The sequence below is a fragment of the Arvicola amphibius genome, chromosome 3, assembly GCF_903992535.2.
Source record: "Arvicola amphibius chromosome 3, mArvAmp1.2, whole genome shotgun sequence".
Taxonomy (NCBI): domain Eukaryota; kingdom Metazoa; phylum Chordata; class Mammalia; order Rodentia; family Cricetidae; genus Arvicola; species Arvicola amphibius.
The window spans coordinates 41,744,493-41,764,004 of record NC_052049.1 but is presented as its reverse complement, the minus strand read 5'-3'; positions in this window follow the sequence as shown (position 1 = coordinate 41,764,004).

The following is a 19,512-nucleotide window of genomic DNA, read 5'->3' as shown; positions in this document are numbered from 1 at the left end:
AGTGATGTTACCATGACTGACAGGAATCTGACAAGGCCTACGAAGTCATGAGAAACTGTTCTGAGGAAGTGACTTCAAGTATAAAACCTAACGAGTTAGGAGAAGCTAACTTGGCAAAGATAAAGATGGTATTCGTCACTAGAGTAAAATGAGCGACGACTCAGGGCTGGGAAGAGTTATTTGGGCTTGCAGTTTCAGAGACTTCAGCCCACAATCCTGGACTCTGCACATGACATCACAGCAGTAAGAGATTGTCATAAGAACTATTTACCTCATGGCCAACAAGAAGCAGATGACACGATAGGAAGAGGCCTGGAATAAGACACACTCCAGTCCTTCCTTCCTCCAGTTAACTCTCACCTCCTAAAACCCCCAGAACATAAACTCCCAAAGTAGCATCACCAGCTACAGGAATCTTTTGTGTGGACAGTTAATACCCAAATCATAACAGATGAGGAAATTATGCAGATGGCTCTGGGATGGGACCAGGGCATCTCAGGAACAGAAAGCCAGCGTGGCAGGACTGCAGAGCTTGAGAGAGTGTAGATGAAGCAAGTATTTTTTTTAAAAATGTAACCGTGAGCTGGTCATAGAAGCATGTACATGTGATTTCAACACTCAGGACGTTGAGGCAGGATTACTAGGGTTTGAGGCTAGCCTAGGCTACATACAGAGCTCCAGGCTGGTGTGAGACACAGTGCAAGACTCCATCAAAAGAAGAAAGAAAGAAAGAAAGAAAGAAAGAAAGAAAGAAAGAAAGAAAGAAAGAAAGAAAGAAAGAAAGAGAAAAAATTCCATATCCCCACTACATAACTTTATCTTCAGACATGACCTGAAGGACAGAATCATCAGAGCTGATGGGCATTTGATTTAAGGAGTGGATCCAAAGTTGTCAAGTAAAGCTGAGTGACTTCAACTTCCCCATTCAAAATAGGTATAAATTTTACTCTTACAGAATCACACAGTTAGAAGCAGGCCCAAACTTCAAAAGCTTAAGTCAAATAAATGCCTGTATAACTATCAATTAGGATGAGAACTGCGGAGTAATGGGCTTGGCCTTGCTGGACCAAAGCTAGAGCCCACAGCATCCTCTCTAATTACTTTCTCACTGCTTTGTCATGTATAAAGTCCTTTTCCTAACACCATATCACTTTGACCTTTTAACTCTAATATGTAGATAAGGCACAAATAAATGATGCTAATATTTTTGAGACAGACCCAGATCATCCTCAAATTAGCTCACGATTTGCCTCTGCCTCCTAACTACTGAAATTACAGGTGTACACCACTCTGCCCAATGGGTGATTCTGATATCACTTAGGAGTAAAGTCAGACCAAGATTAACTTAAATTTCCACAGTTAGTAGTTACGGCGTCAGGACTTGTTCATCAACAACCCAATTCAACTAATGGACTGCTCATTGTATGGATGTGTTACTGTACTGCTATGGAACAGGGCAATGACTAATTGGAAGATTTTAAAATATGACCAGCATGGCACAATAGCCCTAAGGGTGCAATAGTGGCGCACATATCTTGGCAGTAACCAACAGCTCTCTAGTTGGGATTAAGATTTTTCTCAACAAGAAGGAAATCATGCCTGGTACTGGAAACCTAGTCAACTACCTAGGGCTAGTGAAGTCATGGATCTCTGAGGAGAGCCTACAACCACTTTGCTAAACCAGCACAAACCTTAACTACATTCTAAACATTTATCCTTTCCATAGGCCTACCATAACCAGGGTCTGAGTTGATGTCCATGGCTCCTGTTGTCATCAAAGGCTGTGTGAATGCTTGGGGTCTAGGCTGTCACCAGGGCCATGTTGGTGTCCGAGGGCCATGCAGCCACCTGGGGCCATGGTGACATCTGGGACCCGGGATGCTGCTGAAGACCATATCTGGGTTTATGATCCTACTGTAGCAGGGGTCTGTGTTGTCGCTGGGCCATTTTGCCTCACAGGTGCCTGAGGACTGGACCGCCCCCCATGGTTATGTTAGTGCCTGAGGGCCAGGCCACCACTGGGGCGATACTGATCCAAATGGCCTGTGCAGCCACTTGGAACATAGTGACATCCGGGCCCAACTATTGCTAAGGGCCATGTCTGAGTCCCTGGCCCTACCACAGCCAGAGTCTGAGTTGATGTCCATAGCTCCTGTTACCACTGAGGGCCATGTAAAGACCTGGGGTCTGGTCAGTCATCTGAGATCATGTTGCTGTCCTAGGGTCATGCTGCCACAGGGTCTATCCTGATTTGGGTGGCCTGCACTGCTGCTGGAGTGATGGTGGTGTCCGAGGCAAGCTGCTGCCAAGGGCCATGTCTAGGTTCACAGTCCCACTGCTGCGGGGATCCGTATGGATCTCTGTTACCACAGGAACATACATAGGAACGATGTGTGTGATGGATCTCTGTTACCACAGGAACATACATAGGAACGATGTGTGTGGAAATCCAAGGGCCTTGCTGAGTGGGAACCACCCTTTGCTGGCCCTGGGAGAACTGGCCCTGCCTCTCACTGGCCACCACAGCAGAAGACCTACCCCTGACCCTCACAGGAGAGCTGGCCCCACACTTTGGAGAGCTGACCCCACCCCTCACCACTGCCATGAGAGAGCTGGCCCAGATGGCATGGGTATAAAAGAGCTGACTCCATTTCTCACCTGATGAGTGAGTGTCCTAATGGCCTAAACCTGACCAATTCAGCTACCACCCAGACCCACATCCAGGGCTTTGATCTACCCCATCTATGACCTCCTGGAGTGTGCGAAGGGACTGGTCCTGCAGAAACATAGCCACAGGATCTCTGTGACTCAGGGCAACAGCAGGCTAACCGAGCAGAGTTTTGGTGAGGGTCCAGTTTGATGATGTACCAGAAGCCAGAGGCCTTGAACCAGACCAGCAACTCATTGAGTGAACATTTGCGAGTAAAGCTGAGTGGATAAAAGGGTCTACTGTGTGACACAGCACAGTTCCCAGTGCCACCAAGATGAATGAAGGGGTGTTAGAGAGATGAGAAAGATGGAGGAGCAGAGTGGGGTTTTGTTTCTTTGGTTTTGGTTTAATTTAATTAATATTTTTAAATTTTTCATTGTGGGGCAGACACTACAGAGTTGAGGCACAGATGTGAAGGAACTGGGAAATGAGTGGTATTGGGGTATATGATGTAAAATCCCCAAAGAACCAATAAAAAATTATATTAAAAAAAAGTAAAGAGTATCTACCCCTATACCAACTGATGAATGTAGTTCATTGAGGAAATCGCTCCTTGCAACAGACAGAGACCATTACAGAAAACCACAACCCATCAAACTTCAGAGTTATAGAGGCCTTTCCCAACATCTACAACACAACTCCTGAGACACAGGGACCATTGAGGAGGCGGGGATAGAAAGATTGCAAGCACCAAAGGATTCAGGAGTTTGCTAAGAGATTGTCTCCTAAAAGTATCAGAAGCTACACTCATGAAATCTCACTAATATGGCTGGCTAAACCTGATGCAGTTAAGAATGACACCGACGTGGTCAAGAGGAAGCTCATGAGGCATGCACGCTAGACAAAGAACGACAGGCAACTGAGGAATGCTGGGAACAGGAGAAATAGTCTTCCCCAGGGATGAGCACACCAACTGGTTATCCAATACCAAACAGTCAGCCCTGTAAACATATATATACAAGTAACATTGTACTGACTGAGTAGGTTGTATTTATATATTTATGGAAACATACATAACAACAACAATCAAAGCAATTAAAGAAAAAGGGACTATGAATTCCAAAGAGAATAAGAGGGTGGGGCATGTGGGAGGGTTTGGAGGAAGGAGAGGCAAGGAGGAAATTGTGAAAATATCATCTTAAAAATAAATAAATCATTTTTAAAAACTTAAAACTAAAAAAATATTGTATAAGCTGTAAATGAGATTAGCCTTGGTTAACAGATGAGAAACAATCATGTTATTCTTCTCATTTCTGGAGTTAGGGTCTTTGAGAAAAGCGTGTGTCTGTGTTATGACCCTTCTCTTCTTGTTGGGCCCAGGCAGACCTCAGTGTGTAGCCCGTGAGTCAGACCGATAACACTTGGGCAGGGCTCTGTAGCTGTTAGACTTCTCTGACTACAGGCAGCAGAAGCTGGCTTCCCAGGATCAACAAAAGCGCATGAATTAACAGGGATAGCAAAATCAGTGGGATCGAAACTGGCCTGCTCCAGAGGCTAATTAGGAACTTAGAGTTCTCTTTAACCAAGACCTACCTGTCAGTGGGATGTGTGGATTCCAAGCACCCTCATTCTCTCTTCCCTCTGGTTACAATTCATATTCCAGGCAAGGAGCATCGGATTGGTCTCATTTGTATCAAATCACACCTTTCCGTTAACAATGGTAAGGGTAGCTGAGTATAGCCCCACCAGGCCACCCTCAGTGGGGATGAAATCACTGGCTTACCATGCTACTGGTAAGAAAAGTGAAAAGACTGTAGGCAACTGAAGTAATAATCCAGTCACAAATCTGGAGAGAAAGCTCTGCAGTTAAGACCCCTCGCGACTCCCAGACTCAGTTCCCAGCACCCACATGGTGGCTTACAACTATCTATCACTTCAGTCCCAGCAGATCTGACGCCTTCTTCTGGTCTCTGCAGGTACCATGCATGCACATGGTGCACACACATACGAGCAGGCAAAACCCTCATACACTTAAAAATAAAAGAAATCTAAAACAACATGTATTTTAAAAGTCCAGTCACATTGTGCCTTAGCGACTACTAAAGCAGTATTTAGAGCAGCAAATCAGATCCGTCCTCCAGAAAATAACCCTACCCTTCACTGCCAGGACTGCTGGCCAAGCCTGTCTCCATGCGAACCAAGGCTGTGATTTCATACTAGAAGACTTAATACAAGAATTTTGTGGCTGGATGCTACCCACACTGAGCATACCATGAACATAAACAGTGCATATGCAACTAATCTTCACTGGAAGCAGAAACTGTGGCTGCCATGTGCCTCTCTCCCTGGGCTTTATCATAGCTCTTAACGAGGATGGGAGGAAGTGAAACAAGTTAACAGTGGTGATGGGAGTAGCCATGCCTCTAGGACCTCCTGTGTGGCAGGCCTCAGACTAGACACACTGCCTCCATCACCTCCTGTGTGGCCGGCATCAGACTAGACACGCTGCCTCCATCACCTCCTGTGTGGCAGGCCTCAGACTAGACACACTGCCTCCATCACCTCCTGTGTGGCCGGCATCAGACTAGACACACTGCCTCCATCACCTCCTGTGTGGCCGGCATCAGACTAGACACACTGCCTCCATCACCTCCTGTGTGGCCGGCATCAGACTAGACACACTGCCTCCATCACCTCCTGTGTGGCCGGCATCAGACTAGACACACTGCCTCCATCACCTCCTGTGTGGCAGGCCTCAGACTAGACACACTGCCTCCATCACCTCCTGTGTGGCCGGCATCAGACTAGACACGCTGCCTCCATCACCTCCTGTGTGGCAGGCCTCAGACTAGACACACTGCCTCCATCACCTCCTGTGTGGCAGGCCTCAGACTAGACACACTGCCTCCATCACCTCCTGTGTGGCAGGCCTCAGACTAGACACACTGCCTCCATCACCTCCTGTGTGGCCGGCATCAGACTAGACACACTGCCTCCATCACCTCCTGTGTGGCCGGCATCAGACTAGACATGTTACCTCCATCACCTCCTGTGTGGCCGGCATCAGTCTAGACACACTGCCTCCATCACCTCCTGTGTGGCCGGCATCAGACTAGACATGTTACCTCCATCATCCGTCATTGTACAACCTCCTGTGTGGAAAAGCATCACCATTCTGACTCATAGTTGCCAATGATGGACAGTTCTGCTTTTCCAACCTGGATGTCTCGAAGGATTACCTCTGTCAAAAAGCAGTGGCTACCTCAGGTCCAGTTGAAAACAATAAAGATGTTCTGCACACAGGGCTTCAACAGAACAAACATTTCAGAGAATAATGCCTTGAGCTTTCTTAGGGGCTAACTCCTGACAGCCTGCAATGCTTCCTCTAGTTTCTAGGCTGAAATATTTCACTTCTAAAATAACCCTTTAAGGCCCCATATGAAAGAGAAAAGTCAAACTACCTTGCAGAAATGGATCACAGCCAGGCCCGAGGCCCTGATCTTACAGGGGAAAAGATAACCTGAAGAATTTACCTTTGCAGTGAACTTTCTGGAATGATCTGAGGTTGCTTTGGCTGTTTGTCTGCACCTGATAGGTAGGAAAGCACATATCCCAAGTTTTTATAACTGCCTAGAGAGGGCCAGACAATATAAAAGCCCTTGTAAAAATGACAGGGGAGTGTTTTGTAGCTTGGAGAATCCTCACTGTGTGCAAGTGTAGAGGGAGGGGAAACAGTCATCAGGATATATTATATTTTTAAAAAATTATTTTTAATAAAAGGAAAAAACAAACAAAAGCAGAGTTCAGGGAGAGTCCTCATGCTTTAGTTTCCTTTAGAAGGAGCCAGTTGAATTTGAATTCTTACATGTTAAATGGCAATCTCTTTAGCTATTAAGCACCTTTCTGCTTTGCTGCTTTGGTTTTTCATCTTTTAAAGATGGGGCTGAGGAGATGGCTCAGCTGATGAACTGCTTGGTGAGTAAGCCTGGGGGCCCAGGTTCAAGCCTCCAGAAGCTGCATAGAAAGTCAGCCACAGCAGCAGGTGTCCATGAACCCAGGGCTGAGGAAATGAAGCCCGGAGGATCCCAGGCACTCGCTGGCCCTCCCGGCTAATTGAATGGGAGAACTTCAAGTTCAGAGAGAGATCAAAAAATGAAAAGCAATTGAGAAAGACTCCAGACTTGATCTCTGACCTTCATAAGCATTCACACATGTGAACATATACACAGATATGTAAACAAAAATAAAATGGAAATTTTACATGCTAACTGCAAAAAAAATGAGTAAATAAAAATAAAGAAACCAAGGAAGGAAAGCCAGCCAGAGGAGGCAATTTCTAGTTGGAATACTTTGAATTTAAGCTGCCTGTGGGCTGTGCAAGAGAAGATTCCCTCCAGCAGCTGATGGTAGACACAGATAAAGGGTTTAAATGCGTTGAATGGGAGCTCATCAAGAGAGTATTTTAACTCAGAGATATGGTTAGCAAAGGCATTGATATGTAAATAGAGATAGATGCCAGGGGCTTGAACATACCTCCTAGCGTGGAGCTCACCAAGAGAGTATTTTAACCTCCAGAGAGACAGTTATCAAAGGCGTCAATATGTAGATAGAGATAAATGCAGAGACTGGAACGTACCTGTTAATGTGACCCAGGGGGAGGAGGTGGTAAAGCCACTTTCTACTGAGAGAACCATCAGGATCCCTTTCTCTGAGTGAGGGCCACGAGCAGACAGTATTTACTAGACTGTGCATCACAGTGGACAAGGGGGTTGGCATGGTTACTGATTCCTACTTTGGGCTATAGTCCTAGGTCTTCCTACTTCCCAATCACTTCACATTCTAATATCACAAAATGTACCACAGTATGTCTCTGTTATGAAAGCCAGGCCCCTTGCTATCTTTCTGGATCTTTGTTTACTCTGTTCTTCCTGTATATTCTGCATCCTTCCTTAAAAGGATACAGTTCCAATATTGCTGACACTGAAGGGTCATCTTCTGCTATGATTGCCTGCAGCAGAATGATATACGGGAAACGGCTGGCTAACTATCACACACCACCTAAGGAAGGAGAGTGGGGGAACCCTAAAGTATTAGAGTGGTGGATCCCTTTGCACCTCCACTGTGCACGAATACAAGAGAAGACATGTTGGGTTGAAAAACAAGAGAAAGAAAAAAGAGCCCTGAGAGAGAGGTCCTTCAAAACACCAGAAATGGCCCAATGCTGTTGCAACCCCAACGGCACATGACCAAGTAGCCAGAGACCCTGCAAATGACCCCAGGCCAGCAGAGGCTGTGGCCTAACATGCACCTGACATAAAACACACACACACACATACACGCACACACACACATACACACACACCTACACACACACACACACATACACATCTAGCACATCTTCCTTCCGTCAGCCCTAGAGTCTCCAGGTCGCTGTTGCTGTGGAGTGTCACGTTATCTCTACTGAATTGTTAAAAATACTTCTCTGAACTCACGTCTCTACCAGAAGTGAGAAAAAAAAAAACCTCTTCTCTGAGAAGGTCTGCGTTTTACACCGTTTTCATTATTTTCTTTGAGATCACTCGGACTTAACCCTAGGTGACTGGCACCTCTTTATCAGCATTCTGTGGCCTGTGGCTTATTGTTATTTCCAACTGCAAAGTCATTGATACTGTGGAATGCACTCTGAGTTCATCAGAATGCTGTGGTCTTTGGCAATGTCTTTTATTCAAAATAATATGTACCGCCAGTTTACCATGCCATTTCCAACTAGGGCAGGTTGTTTGGCTGCCAAGATCAATGTTACACGGGCATAAAGAAGAGTCTTACCCACAAAGTTACGAGAATATTCAGAAGTCAACCCATAAGAGACAGATTTCAGTAACTGCTTAAATGTGCACATGCGCGAGCGCACACACATTCACACATAACATCTTGCCTGCCTGTGTGTGTTACGGGATTTCGTCATTGCTGGTCTCATGGAACATGCTCAACTCCTCCTAAGTGACCACACTCCTGACAATGCTGCAATAATTCTGTAATTATATCACAGGGGACAGAGATTGAGACATCGGGCCACAGAAGCTCTTTGGAACCGTTTCCTTTGTGGTTCTGACATCGCTGTCTCTCCCCATAGTGCACACACTGACACTGCTGGAACACAGGACCTGCAGCGTCAGCGAGAATGGCATCTAAGACACAGTTGCATGGATGGTAAAAGCCTGGTTCTGACATTGCTGTCTCTCGCTGCAGCGCACACACTGACATTGCAGGAACACAGGACCTTCAACGTCAGTGAGAATGACATCTAAGGCACAGTTGCGTGGATGGGAAAAAGCCTTGTTTTTCAAGAGATCTAAGTTTCGCTCTTTACAAAAGCAAGTGCTGTGTTCTTTGAGGAGAAAGAAGGGGCCGGATAATAGCCAAAAGGACTGCATTAAGAACAGCTCCAGCAGGTTTAAAATGATCTTCTTCCAAGGGTGAGCAGCTGGCAGACGGAGGTGGAGAATGAAGCTGTGTAGTTTAGTTAAAGAGAGGAGATGACAGCCATTTCCCAAGGAAGATACAACCATGCAGCAACTACAAACTGGTTGCGCTTCTGACATGGCTCAAGCCCCTATATTTCTGATGTGTGCATAGCAACAGTTCATAGACATAGAAAAGGGTACAAGGTCTTACGGGAATATGAATGCGTGGAACAGATGCCGTGGGTGACACACACCATGCTAGAACTTCAAGTTCATGAAAATAGTATTTCTCTGACTCTAAATTTTGTGTTATTTTTTAAAATAATACTTGTCAAGCAATTGTAAAATAGAAGAAATAATCAGGTCACCTGCTGAAAGTGAGCAATTATGAATAATGAAAATTCCTCCCACAGGATCCAAACCACAAAGCAAAAAAAAAATTGGATCATAAATATTTGACAAGTTCCATTGTCTCCTTAAGCTCACCGAGAAAAACAACAGGTATTTGCCTTAGGAAGGGAGAAGCCAACACTGAGTCTCAAAGTCTTTTATTTTTGAATATTATTTTACAGTTATAGCAGTCGGCTTCTGAAGATTTCCAAACACCATGCAGACAATTACAGTCTCCATGGTACTGTGCCACCAAGGGAAAGGAGCTTTGAGAACATAAGCGTGTGCAAGGTGACACTGAGAGCCAACACTGGATACAAGCGTGTGCAAGGTGACTATGAATGTCAACACTGGATACAGGCGTGTGCAAGGTGACCCTGAGAGCCAACACTGGTTACAGGCGTGAGCAAGGTGACCATGAATGTCAACACTGGATACAGGCATGTGCAAGGTGACACTAAGAGCCAACACTGGATATAGGCGTGTGCAAGGTGACTGTGAATGTCAACACTGGATACAGGCATGTGCAAGGTGACACTGAGAGCCAACACTGGATACAGGCATGTGCAAGGTGACTGTGAATGTCAACACTGGATACAGGCGTGTGCAAGGTGACACTGAGATCTAACACTGAATACAGGCATGTGCAAGGTGAGTGTGTACGTCAACACTGCATTCAGGAGTATGCAAGGTGACTCCGAGAGCAAACACTGGATACAGGCGTGTGCAAGGTGAGTGTGAATGCCAACACTGGATACAGATAAAACCAAATCTCAGTTTCTGTCCTCCTGTTTCAACTTTCTCACTTAGAGAAAAATGTGCATGTTAATTCTATACTCCTTTCAAACACATCCCCGAAGATTTCCTAGCTGGAGATGAGAAGCCTCTGGACTAGAACTGAAGATGTAACAATGCACAGGTGTCTGAATATTGGAGAGACTGTGTCCTGGTCATTGTTATGCTCACAGACCCCTCTCTAATGCCTACCTCAGAACAAATATTCAGCAAATACTTTTTAAAATTATGTGTACATGCACACACATGCCTGTGATGTATGTAGATAGTGTGTGTTACAGCTTTGTTTTAACCTTCTACCTTTACATAGGTCCCAGAGGTGGTGTTCAGGTTACCAGATTTGTGGGGCAGGCACCTTTATTTAGGTCATTCTGCTGGCCTTCAGTACATATTTTTTAATTAATTAATTAATCCAATTAAGCATCTACTGGAGTCAATTTATTTGATGTACAAGTTTTATAATCAAATTCACACAAATCCACAGATCATGCATTTGTTTGTTCAGATGAGATGGGTTTAGTGTCCTTCCTCAAAGAATATTAAAATCTTTCCTTGTACCTGAAACAGGTCTATCTACACATAATAGATTGCTATTGAAAGTCAGAATTATCCACAAACACTGGAGCAAGGCTTCAAAGCACTGGCTACTGCGCTACAGACTCACATCACCCATTGTCTGTCACTTACAAAAAATACCCAATGAATCTGTCCTGAAAATCATTGCTTCTTCATTGTGTAGATGGAAGAAATAGATTTGATCTCCTAATTTGTTAGACATTAGAAATTACCTCTTTTACTAATAATATAAATGTCACCAAAATACATTCAGAAGGGGGAAGAGAAAGTAGAAGAAGCCAAACCTCACCCATGGGTACAAGAAGAGCAGTTCCACTCCAGCAAAACATAGAGTACTGATAAAACTGAGGTTTTATCTCTACCTCTCTGTGAAGAACCACTTTTAAAAATCAGCATCTGCTACTCTAGAGACTGAAACAGTCAACATTTGCTTGTCCATGTCATCTATCATTGGCCCATTTTGGGATAGCTTCAAAGAATCGAGTACTACGAATGACTTTTCATATCTATAGCATGAGTGGACACATCTGGAACTAATTCTTAACTTACTTTCAATTGTGACCCCAAGATGATAAAAAGCCAGCCCTCCTCACATCTCAGAATGAATTCTGTAGATGACAGGATTGCAAAGAGGTGTCTGTGACCCTCAAACTAATGGTGAGAGTTAGACAGAGGCAAATCAGAGGACATCTCTGTACATCAACTGTAAGGTTTTCATTGTCCTCTGCCCGGAAATGGGTATGAGAGGGACTTTGCCTTCACATCAAGCATAGAGACAGGGTTTCATGGAAGGCAGTCAGTGAGGGTGCACACATGCCTTGGGGTTTAGGGAACAGTGACTTGGGTGAGGTTCACATCTGAGAAGTGGCTGAAGTTGAATTTATCTGTATGTGAATTAATGGCAAAAATACTACGTTGAGACAGTAACTGAATTACTGCCAATGGTAAAACTGTCCAAATTTTATGTGGATTGGATGTGGAGAGGAATAAAAGAGGAGGAAGGATGCAATCAATAGGTCTTACCAAAAGATGGCCTAATTCTAACACAACGAACTCTCAGAGTAGAGGCTGAAGGTGAACTGTCAGAGACACAGGACGGGAACTAAGTAACCAGTCAGGGAGTCACATGAAAGGAAGTGCAAGAGTCCCCACTGATGACAGAGGGCATCTCCAAAGAACCCGAGATGCAGCTCTGACCATGCAATGAGCCCAGTGTTTAATAATATTCCTAACTCTGTCGATCAAGGGCAGTCTCTCGTGCCCCTCACTTCAATGCCAGGAATCTCCAACTTCAAATGTCAGTTGGCATATCCCTAGTACACATGCAAGGAGACCACAAATCCCAGGTAGAAAAATGCAACTATCCAATCCCATTTTCCCCATTTGCTGAAATGTCAAGAAATTTTATTCAAACGCCTGATCCAACGTGCTGAGCAAAACTAACATCACACTGATCAGAGATTTGTTCTGAGTGCTCAAAAAGGTCAAAACACTGTAACTAACAGTGAATAAATCAGCTACAGAACTTTTCTAAAAATTTCCTCCAAGAGGCAACGAAAATTAGTCTCATGTTCTGCTGAGATAAAGGCTATTATGAGATAATGATGTTAGCTTTATGATTTTATCTAAAGAATACATTTTTACAATGTCAATTTTATATCCACACATAGATATAGATATTTGTCCCACTAGAGGCACATAAAATTCAGACTTTATTTTTCTCTCAGATGAAGGATTTATTTATTCAGTCATATATTCATCCAGTAAAAGATATTGCACGCACGGTATACACCTGATACTACTCAAGGTATTGTTAGGATACAAAGATTAGGTCTTGTGTTATGTGTGAAGGTGGCATCTTGACATGCTAAAAACTAACACAAGATGTTCATTGCCTCTTCTAACACCCTGTATCCAGGGCAACGGGGAAGAGGTATGAGTAAAAGAACCAATGTAGACAGAAGTCTAGACAGCTATGAATATCATCCAACTCCAGACACCCAACAAAAGCTTCTCCCCCATAAAAATTTCTGGGATGAAGCATAGGAGTTTATGGAGAAACACCGTCACATACTTTGTTCCCTGTGCTGACAAGAGTCAGGGGAAGAGGCAGTTCCCAGTGTTCAGCAACTTCCCTGTGCATACCAAGCAAAGGACAGGCACCACATCGCCTCACTCCTGTGGAAAATATTAACACTGGGAGTAGAATAGTCATTCCCACAGCTGAAGAGAAGAGAGTCATGGGGAGAAGTAGGTGATCTATAGATCTATAGGTCCTGATTGGTTCTGACATGCTAGTATACAGCAAGGTCACTGTAGATGACCACAGGTTCAGCACATCAAAATCTAGAAGAAAGGACCTTGAATGGTTTTAGCATAAGCAAATAACAAATACTTAAATATATGTGTTCAATGCCACAGGGAAGCACAATTATTTATTTATTTTTTAAAACAATCTTCTCTCATTTTACATACAAATCCCTGTTCCCTCTCCCTACCCTCCTCCCGCTCCCTCACCCTCCACCCACCCCATCCCTCATCCACTCCTCAGAAAGTGTAAGGCTTAACATGGAGAGTCAACAAAGTCTGGCACATCACTTTGAGGCAGGACTGAGGCCCTTCCCCTCATATCTAGGCTAAACAAGGTATTTCTCCAAAGACAATGGACTCCGAAAAGCCAGTTTAAGCAGTAGGGATAAATCCTTGTCCCACTGCTAGTGGCCCCACAGACTGCCCAAGCCACATAACTGTCACCCACATTCATAAGGCCTAGTTTGGTCCTCTGCAGGTTCCCCTGCTGTCATTCCTGAGTCAGTGAGCTCCCACTAACTCAGTTAAGCTGTTTCTGTGGGTTTCCCAATTATGGCTTCTAGAGAGGATGCAGAGTAAGGGGAACGCTCCTCTATTGCTGTACAAGCTAGTACAGCCACTGGGGAAATCAATATGGTGGTTTCTCAGAAAATTGTGAATCAATACACCTCAAGACCCAGCAATACCACTCAAGGATATATGCCAAAAGGATACACATTCATACCAAAAAAAAAAAAACAAAAAAAAAAACAAAAAAAAACATTTTCTCAACTCTGTTCATAGCAGTATTATTCATAATAGCCAGAACCTGGAAACAACCTAGATGCCCTTCAACCAAAGAATGGATAAAGAAGATGTGGTACATTTACACAATGAAGTACTATTCAGGGGGAAAAAATGACATCTTGAAATTTGCAGGCAAATAGATGGATCTAGAAAAAAATATCATGAGTGAGGTAACCCAGACCCAAAAATACAAACATAGTATGTCCTCACTTATAAGTGGATATTAGGCATAAAGCAAAGGATAACCAGCCTATAGTCCATCATCCCAGAGTAACTAGGTAACAAGGAGAACCCTGAGAGAGACATACTTGGAACTCCTTGAGAAGGGCAAGTAGACAAGATCTCCCAAGAAAATTGGGAATGGGGGAGGGCCAAAGGAAAGGGAAGAAGGGAGGTGGGGAAGTACAATTGTTATGCTTTGATATGTCAGGTAAAAGATGACAAATTAAGAAGGTAAAAAGTATTACTATCCCCCAAAACCAAACCTCATCTATCTACAGCTCATAACCCTTTCTTTCCTAACTGCTTTCTTCCAACCTTCCTTCAAGATGAGTCAGATAAACTACATTCAGCACTTCTCCTAGCTAGTTTTGATTCCTTTAATGTAGCATTGCTCTCTCCATCATAAATCTACTGCTGGAAGTAGGAGGGACACTTGCTGGTGAGCAGTACTGCAGGACATTCAGACATGTGCTGTGTCCCATGTGCCACAGGCATCCAGTCACCATCCTGGTTAAAAGGACACAAACTATTCTCTTATTCTGTCTCTCCCACCCTCCCTCCCTCCCTCCCTCTCCCTGTCCCTCTGTCTCTCCCTCTCTATCTCTCTGTCTCTGTCTGTCTCTCTCTTTCTCAAACACACACACACACACACGCACTCTTTAAATTTTGTTCTCTATATGAGAACATGGCAGCTAAATCCTCTGAGCTCCCACTTTCTGTTTCTTCTAATGAGCACTGACCTCTTGCCTCCCTTCCTCTGGTCTAACATCTTTCCTTTTCCTACAATTCTATCTGCTTAAAGGGTTTTGAATCTCAGAGACTTTATTCTCCTATTTAACACCTAGGTCACACATTTTTCTAATATTCTTTGCACATAATATTTTTATGCACAGCCAGTGCCTAATTAGGCAAGCTAAAATGGTCATAGAAATACAAATCATATTAAAAGATACTTTTTTTACCTGATTTAGCAAGCACTGTGAAATCTTTGTTTTCATGTAGTATCAGCCAATTTCTTTTACTGACCCTGTTTCTCTTGAACTGATGTTAGATAAGCCTGCAGTCCACGGCACATATTTAAGGGGCTGGGAGCTAGGGAGTAAGCTGATAGAAGCATTACACATTTATCTTGACTGAAACACACTCTGAGCTAAGCCGCAAAGCAAAGGTGACATTATTTGCTTAGCCTGTAAGACAGTTAAGCTGCCTAGTAAAACCGAGTGAAACACAGCTTTGGACCACATGCATTAGTCATCTCTCAACTCAGAATCCGCCGGAATTATCAATGAGCCCATGTGTAACTAGTACCAATTGTTTCATGTACCCACCATACAAGAACTCTTGCATTTCTTTATTTTTTTCAGAGTAAAATTAACTCTTGTTCAGGTTCCAGCTGGCCATGGTTGATAGGAAGAACAAGATCAGTCAGATGTCAGCCATGCATCATAAGAGAGGATTGAAAACAAAAGCAAAATATGAGGTCTACACAGTTCCATGAAGGGTGACAGGCTCAGATCCGTGTGGTTCGTTTAAATTATTAGTTTCTAATATCCATGGTTCTCCACGATGCCATCCCAATCCAGTTTCGGCCTGGTGCAAAGCAAGGGAATTAGATATTCCCACTTCCTAATTCCCACTCACTCCATACTTTTACCAATGTCAGCGAATCTAGCATCACACCTCTAGAAAGCAAATCATTGAATTTTAAGACTCAGGCTCAAAATTTCTAAGATATATGTTCTTTGGTATATTCTAGCCAAATCATCTTAGTGGAATTCCACTTTTGAGGTTTCTTTCATGTTTGCGAAGAACATAATGAAAACAATATTCCAATCCACATCAATCAGGTAGCAATATGAGAAATAAAGCCACAGTATTCATAACACAATAGGCAAAGCATCGGATCCTCTTGGAGAATGTCCTTTCTTACTGTACACAATCCCTCTGCAGCCCAAGCTGGCAGAATCTCAGCCACTTAAATTAAGATCCTAGTCCTGTTTTGAGTATTGACACCCAGTAAAGACAAGGGAAAGATTCCATAGAGAATCTTATCCTTGATACAAGAGGGCCACCTTACTCTCCCTCTTATGTTTTTGCAACAGATTCTAGACATAGACTTCACTTATGTACAAAAAAAAATTGATAAACTCTATGCTATGGGAAGTGTAGACTTTTAGTAATAACCATCCTTCTAGAAAATCATGGGTAACTGATATTAAGACTGATCTATGCAGGTGCCATTTTCATCTACTGAGGGGCTCTCCAAAAAGATACAAGTTAAGAAAGTGGTAAAGAAAAGGAGGAAAAAATAATTAGATCATGACGCTCATTGAGCCCACATTAAGTCCCAAACCTGAGCATCACAGTGCAATGAGGCTGTGACGAACACAGAGATTGCCTGGCCCAGTTCAATTGGCAACAAAGAAAATGGAGTCCCAGGAGGTTGTTGCTTCACTAACCTAGTTAGCAGCAGAGGAGAAATAACAACCAATATCTCTTGAGCCTTTGCCCTGTGCTTTTTCTACTAAAATTCACTTCCACCAGATTTTGTTTTTAAAAAACGGACCCAATTCTTTGCAGTTTCAATTGAAGGCTTAAAATTGCCCATATTATGGTGCGGGGGGGGGGGGGGGGTCCTCCTTCCTTCTTTTAATTGACTGGGGCCTTTAAGTTTAACTAGAAAACATCAAATTAATAGAGTAAAATTCATACAAATATTATTTATATTAATTTTACATGCACAGAAATGCTGACAGAGGCTTCTGTTCCACCCGGTCCTTCAGTCCCATAGAAACACACAGAGGTCTACATTAATTATAAACTTATTGGCCCATATTATATTAGCTCATAATTCTTGCCTGTGTTAGCCACGTGGCTTAATACCTTTTTCGGTGAAGCAGTCACATCTTGCTTGCTCTCTGTCTGGCTTCCTCTGCATCTGGGTGACAACTGCAGACTGCCTCTTCCCAGAATTCTCCTCTTCTCATTGCCCCACCTCTACTTCCTGCTCCTATTGGAGATTTTTCTCGGGGTCTTCCTTGATCAAACCTGATATTCTTAGCCCAGAATGAATCCATAGCCTTTCATTTCCTGTGGAAACAACAGCAAAACCTCTTCTCCAAAGTAACATACCTTTTGACTTAAATTTTGAAGTCAAGGCATTTTTAAAATATATATATTGGATTAATCCAGCAGCATTTATAATTAAATATCTTTTAGCAGCTTTTGCTTCTTCCTCAGCCATCAAACAATTTAAAGACAACACAATAACATACAGTATCCAGACTCTCTGTGTATTTTTCATCTTTATATGGCTTTATTTTAAATGCTATTGCTTTTATTTTTATTTTTAATTTTTGGCTTTTTGAGACAGGATTTCTCTATGTATCTTTGTTGACTGTCCTGGAACTCACTCTGTAGACCAGGCTGAACTTGAACTCGCAGAAATCTGCCTCCCTCTGCCTCCCAAGTGCTGAGATTAAAGGTGTGTACTACCACACCCAACTACTCTCTTTCTTTTTCTTATTTTAAGGAGATTATCCTTTTCTTTTCTCTTCCAAGCCTATATATATTTTTAAACTGTAAACTGTTTAGAGGCTTTTTTTGTCTGAATCTATCTTTACTGTATATCTCTCTTTTTCTGACCACATGAGTCTTTAATTTGCAATATGGCTAGGATTAAAGCCGTGGCTTTGACGGTTGGATACAACCCATTCCTTAGTTTTTTGAGAGCCTAGCTTCATGGCAGAGGTACTGGTTGGAGCCATGTTTATTGTCACAACTCTATGGAGTTTCAAGGTCCCAGACACCACCTAGAAGCATGCTGTTGACAATTTATAAACACCATTTAAGTGTTTTGTGGCAGAGCCTCTTTAAAAAGCTGCAAGGTTTTGCAGCTAAAGCTGAGACAGGAAGCCTTTCTTAAATAAGGTGCACTTGCCTCTAGCAAGCCTACCCGAGAAAGTGCTGCTATCAATAAGCTGTGCTTAACTCTATTCTTTTCTGTCTAGAATCATTTCCCAAGCTCTCAGGCTTTATGTGGATGCAGTTGTCCACATGGGTACCATTTATTGACAGAGGTTTCTGTCCCATCTGGCCCTTCAGTCTTTCAGTCCCATAGAAACACAGAGAAGTCTACATTAATTGTAAACTGATTGGCCTATTAGCTCAGGCTTCTTAGTAACTTTTCTAACTTATATTAGCCCATAATTCTTGTCTGTGTTAGCCATGTGGATTGGTGCCTTTTTCAGCGAGGCAGTCACCTCTATTGATAATGGTCAGGAAGAAAGCTAAACAAGGGAGATTTGATTCAGAGTTCTTGTTTTAAAAAAAAAAAATGAGGGAAATACCATGGGGCAATGGTTTTGCCCTGTAAGATTTGTTTCTTGTACATGTTTAATAAAATGCTTATTGGCCAGCAGCCAGGCAGGAAGTATAGGCAGGTAGACCAGGCGGGGCAATGAGAACAGGAGAATTCGGGGGCAGGGGGGAGAGTCAGTCTGCAGTTGACACAGAGGAAGCCAGACACAGAGCAAACAAGGTGTGACTGCCAAAAAAGGTACCAAGCCACGTGGCTAACACAGACAAGAACTATGGTCTAATATAAGTTATAAGAGTTAACAAGAAGCCTGAGCTAATAGGCCAATTAGTTTATAATTAATGTAGACCCCTGCGTATTTCTTTGGGACTGAATGGATGCGGAACTGGGTGGGACAGAAATCTCAGTCAACACGGAAGAGTCATAGAAAATATGTGGCAGCCCCAATGAAACAGTTTAACTCACAATACAAGGCTGAGGGCTGAAATCCAACCTGAACTGCAGAAATGACCATATACCCCATATATGCCAGACCCAGACCACAGCACCAAAGAGGCCACTGGAGTGCAAAGACCTAAAGAAACCACCAGGAAAAGACTCAGCCTCCTATCCCCCACACACCAGAGCCACACAAAACAAGAAGGTTGGCAGAGACCAATATCCCCCATCACCCTTCCCACATCACCACTACCGCATGGAGCCTGCTAGAGTCAGAGGTGTCTGAGAACTTCACTTTTCAACTGGGCACAGCTGTGGCAGCAATTCACTCCTTAAGTGTTCTTCTCTTTTCTTATTTTCTGTTATTTAATCTCCACTCTGGCATACACATCTCATGACGGTTTTGTTTCTGTGTCCAGGTTACTCATGGTTTAAGATTGCTGTTTCTTCACCAAACCTAAATGAGGCATTTTTACTATGCCATTCACAAATGCTGGCAAAGAAGTGGAGAAAGGTGAACTCTCTATGGGTATAACCAGTTATTTTCTGATTAGATGTATAAG